Below are 6000 nucleotides of genomic sequence, written 5' to 3' on the forward strand. Positions count from 1 at the left end.
GTGAACAAAGATTAAAGAAAATTGACCAAATATTTAGGGTTCTGTCAAGTAGAATGTTTCACCATAAAAAATTTATCAATTTATCAATCATCATATCAAATTTCTTGATATCCCTTATGGGTTGTAAAATTGTCTCTATAAACTTGCACCCGAGATCTCTTCCATTTAAAATGCGGCATTTGCCTGACCACCGCTTTCATATGCTCTCCCATTTCATGTTAGATTGATTCTTCGACAACGATAAGAAATTCTTAAATGTAAAGGTTAGTGTTGACAAAGGTTGATGTAAGCGATGTTGATTTTAGGATAGGGTGATGTTAAAGATCACTTGATACAATAGATATGGAAGGGCATGCTCCATTGGAGGGGGCATACAAAGAAGGAGGTACGGTTTTGGCTTTATTGTGTCCTAAAAATTCAATGTTTTCAAAAAAGTGTTGAAATTGGCATAAATATGAGTTGAGTATACGCACCCAAGATCTCTTGCCTTCAAGAGACAGCATTTGCCTGACCACCGCTATATAGAAGGCTCTCTAATTTCATGTAAGATTAAGTCTTCCACAACGAAGAAGAGCGAATAGGGTGTGAATCATCATTATGATAAGAATGATAGATGTAAAGGTTAATATAAGCGATGTTGACAAAGGTTGATGTAAGCGATGTTGATTTTAGGATGGGGTGATGTTAAAGATCACTTGATACAATAGAAATAGTACGGCATGCACCATTCGAGGGGGCATAGAATTTTTGAACTCGAAACATAAACTGTGGAATATCTGCCAAATAAATCAATCATTTATCTAAGTAAACTGTAGACATGAAGAATACTGCGTATATATATGCATATATAATTTTTTTATGAATAATATATAATGTGCAATTAATAACATAAACGACAGATGTGTCTAAAAATATGATAAAGCCCTATTCTTGACCAGGAAAAAGTATTGCTATGATCTATATGCATGTATGGAATTAAATTAAATCCGGATAAAATATAAACAATTCATGCAATTTGAAATAATAAATTAAGAGAATTTTTATATAAATAATAATATCAAACACACTTTTACGTAAGATGTATATTCATTTGTATTTAATTGAGTGTAAGCACCCGTAAAATACTTTTAACAATCACAAATAAAACATTGAACTCGTTCATATTTGCGTCATTATTATAAAAGGATTCATCGGGATATAAAATTACTAACCAAGTACTCTTCACACGCATTTATCTCCGTACAAACTAAGTAATGTAAAGCCTGTGCTCATCTACGGATCCAAAACAGGGAGAGTTATGAACACGTTGCACCTCTACAAGACTACAATTCTTCACAAAAAGATGTCTGCGTCACATACTAAACATCAGATGACCAGAAAAGAAACAAGAACCTGTGAAAAGCAAAAAACCAGGACATGGTCACTCAACAAATAACCCGTATTAAGTGGCGATGGATTGGACACACTCTCAGAAAACCATCGGAAAACACTACACGCCACGCGCTTGAGTGGAACCCTCAAAGGCAAACGTCGGTTTGGGCGTCCAAAGTCAACTTGGCTAAGGTATTGCGAAGAGGAAATCAGACAGTGCGGACAGAGCTGGGAAAAACTGAAAAAGGCTGCCCAAAATAGAGTGCACTGAAGGACTGTTTCTGAGGCCCTATGTTCCACCAGGAACGAAAAGGAACCATATATACTCAATTTATTCAGAAGCATTTAGGTACATGTTTGTAATGTACAACAATTAACGTACACGATTTATGTTGTTTTAAAATGAAAAGGATGTCAATTTACCGATCGTTTTACTGCCGGTACTGATAAAGTGCTCATAAACTTCAACAATTACTGACCCATTTTACTGCCCCTCCTTAATAATTTAGACATATGCTGAAATTAACAGATAAGATCCGTTCTTATTGCACTGGCTCTTGGGGAGAGTGCAGTGGTGTGAAAATAGGTGTTATAGTTTAAGTCTAGATAATCTTCTGAAACAATTCCCAGATAATTCCCAAATGTCATTTCCAGACATGCCATGACATTTTTAAAATTTAGATTTGTACAATAATTCTTAGGTTATTCGATATACAAGTATAATGCCTTAATCAGGTTCAAATAAATGTGTGGAATGGTTTGACTAAAATTCAGGTCAAAGTGATCGTGGTATAATGCTACTGAAATTTATTTACTTATTTTGCAATTTTCTACACAAGTTTTCTGTATATAATTGTTATAGAACATAAGAGAGATAACTCTAAATGACATCAAACCAGGAAGTGTACCTGTATATTTACCTCACAACCAGCTCGTGATATTGTCCGCCATTTTCTGGATCCTTCTTTCACAGATACACAAATGAAACTGAAATTATCTGTTATACGGAACCTCTTTACCTGTTTACAGTAATTTAACCATAGACGTAAGTATACAATTATGTAACTATTTAGCACTGCTTAGCAAAAAATTGTAAACTTCTTTTTTACTTAGAGAATGGAAGCGGACGCATCCTGTGACGCATACAAGCTTGAATTATTAAACTAAAGGACTGTTATATATCTGGAAGAGTAAAAAGATATCATGTTGTTTAGAATTCAATAAACCAGTTTTTTTTCTTGAAAGGAACATTACTTTCGTTTTGTCAGAAAACCAATTACATGTACATAATTATGTACATTATATATTCTTAGTGATTTTATCACTTAAAATTACTACTTGTATATTATAATTATATTAAAAGATAAAATAAATAGAGTGAAAGTATGTTTCCCACGAAATTTCAAACAAGAGGTTGCAATATAATTCAAAGTAATATGTAATTAGATGAAACATTAATTCATTTTTTGCATAAAAATGAATACTTACTACATGTATAACATTAATTTTAACATAAAAATATACGTCAAAATTTATATATAAACTCACTTCTCCGTAATGTTAGTATGTTCTATAAATTTTAGTTGGACATGGATCCAAGCCACAGTGCCCAAGATGTCGTCCGTTGTGACCTTTGCGAGGAAGCTATAGTGCAGATGTACTGTGATTTCTGTCATGTCAATTTGTGCATCTCTTGTATAGGAAAACATATCTCAGATGACTATGACAAACATAAAGTGGTCCCATTCCAACAAAGAAAATCAACCTTGATTTATCCTAAATGCACAACACACCAAACAAAAAGCTGTGAATTTTATTGTAAAGATTGCAATATCTCTGTTTGCTCTTTATGTACGACAATTTCTGATACACATAAGAGACATACCATAACAACTCTATTTGAACTCTATAGCTCAAAAAGAGAAGTCATTGCAAATGATACTGAAGAATTAGAAAACATAATTTCTCCAACCTATAAAGAAATAGCAACTGAAATCGAATCTCAGATAGCTAACTTAGATGGAGAATATGAAAATCTGACAACGGTAGTTTTTAAACATGGAGAGGAATGGCACAGAAAAATTAACAGCATCATGGACAAAATGAAAGCAGAAGTTGAAGATATGAAAATCAAACACCTGAACATTTTGAAAACACAATTGGATGAAATTAAACGAATACAGAATCTTATTGAACAAGCACGTCTTAACCTGACTAGAATTGAAGAGTCAAATAAAGTTTCCATGACCATGGAATACAGCTCTAAAATAAAAGAGTTAAGAAATCTTCCTCCAGAAGTTCAAATATCAGTGCCAACATTCAGCCCAAAGGCAATAAATACAGAACAGCTTTACAACTTGTTCGGATATTTGACAGCATTAACCACTACAAAAGATGAAAATGGCTACATACTTAAGAAATCAGAGACATCGACTAAAGAGCTGCTGAAAGAACCACGAATCATCACTTCTATAAATACTGGATATGAAAAACTCCGTAGTATTACCTGTTACAGTGATGAAGAAATATGGACAAGTGCACGCAACACCAGTGATATCAAATGCTTTAACATTCAAGGTTCTATTCTAAAAACAATCAAAACGACGACAGCGAACTGGCCGGATGATATAGCAGTGACCAGAAATGGAAATGTTTTTTACACTGACTGTACAACAAGAAGCGTGAAAACATTCAAGAATGGTCAGACAAAGGAGGTGATCAGACTTATGGGATGGATACCTTTTAATCTCTGTATAACTTCTTCTGGTGATCTCCTGGTTGCAATGTTCAACAATAATGAAACGCAGTCCAAACTTGTCCGTTACTCAGGTTCCATAGAGAAACAAACAATCCAGTTTGATGATGAAAGTAAACCATTATATTCAGGAAATAGCATGGTCAAGTATATCACTGAGAACAAGAATCTAGATATATGTGTGGCTGACTGGGAAGCTAGTGCTGTAGTAGTTGTCAACCAATCTGGAAAACTACGATTTAGATACACTGGCCATCCTTCTGCTACTAAGAATAAATCAATCAAACCTTCTGGGATAACAACAGACAGTCAGAGTCAGATTCTGACTGCAGACTTCAATAACCACTGCATCCACATCCTAGACAAGGATGGACAATTCCTCACTTATATAGAAAATTCTGATCTGAAGAATCCCTTTGGATTATGTGTGAACAAAAATGATGATCTGTTTGTTGCTGAGTATTATACTGGGAATGTTAAGAAAATTAAATATCTAAAATAATACACACACATAGAATATTAAGTATGCTTATAGCTGGCGGTAATAATTTAAAAAACATCATTACCTTTCAAGTGGTAGACAATTACTCAATTATTTGCTTAGTGTAAATATCATATAATGTTATATGTTTAATCGATTAAAATGTTAATATACACGCTTGAAGAATGCTATTGTTGTTTCCAAAGTAGTCTCGTGGTATTTTAAGCAAGTGCAAGCCTACTGCTCTCGCTCAGACAGTGTATCGGGTTGACTGATTTTAAAGTTTCCTAAGTTTTTGAGAGTTCCTATTTTACGGAAACCATCAACCTTTTCTTAGTTTTATGTCACGCTTGAGTAATTCTTGTTTTCTCTTTAATATCTAATTGCTTTTCTTACTTTCACAACATTTTTCATCATTAATTACTATGGCAACCAACATTCATGCTAGCTGCAGGACCGTGCTCTTCGTAACATACAAACTGGATAGACACATAAAAAATATAAGATTCATTTCTTAAATAGGTTAATTTTTGTTAGAAAAATGAAGTTTACTGAACATTTATGCATGTATTTATATGTTGCTAAAGAATATTTATAATATTCAATATTATTGATGAAACATATTTAAAAATATACATGTATATATTATATTTGTGATCTAAATTTTTATTCTATTGTTGTTTGTTCAAGTAAGTAATTGTTGTACATGAGACTTATGAGACTAATGAGCCTCATTTAAGCAAAACTCTAGGTGAGCAAAATAAATCCTCAAGTGTGCAAAAAATGCTCATGTACAGAATCTTCCTCACCTGGGCATTTTTACCTAATTTGCATGTTATATTGCACATGAGCCTTACATGAGCTACTCACGTGAGGAAATCTTGTTATTCCTCACGTGAGATGCCCATGAGCAAATTGTGAGAATAGTTTGGTATGCGGTGCTCTATAAGGAGACAACATGCTCTCTAAACTGAGAAATATGCAGTCACATGAATTTTGTTCAGTGGTGAAATGCAGAGAGAGAGAGAGAGAGAGAGAGAGAGAGAGAGAGAGAGCAATAACAATATATTTAAAAAATCTTATCACTGGGAAATAATTTATGCTTCCAAAATTTATTCGCGAAAAATCTGTACACAAATTGGGAATGATGATTATCATTTCATTCAGGTATAATTTTAGGCATTTCAATTTTTCTAAAAAAAATACACAAGAAACAGGTGACATTCTATGACTTCTTTACCTGTACTTTACATGTACTTGCACACAAGCTTGAAGGACACGCAATTCGTCCATCGTAAGTGGGATAACTTTTCCACTTCGTACAATTGCCAGGCCCAAGCTTTCCCCATAAGCTTTGTATAAGCATAAACATGCTCTACTCAATACACAATTC

General features: G+C 33.6%; 1 pseudogene; it reads left to right on the plus strand.

Moving 5' to 3' along the window:
* Positions 1 to 2936: 2936 nt before the first annotated feature.
* LOC133189387 (uncharacterized) lies at positions 2937 to 4942 on the plus strand (annotated as a pseudogene).
* The last annotated feature ends 1058 nt before the right edge of the window (positions 4943 to 6000 follow it).

This window comes from Saccostrea echinata, unplaced genomic scaffold (assembly GCF_033153115.1).
Source record: "Saccostrea echinata isolate AGI-Se365-2 ecotype Australia unplaced genomic scaffold, CSIRO_AGI_Sech_v1 ptg000018l, whole genome shotgun sequence".
NCBI lineage: Eukaryota > Metazoa > Mollusca > Bivalvia > Ostreida > Ostreidae > Saccostrea > Saccostrea echinata.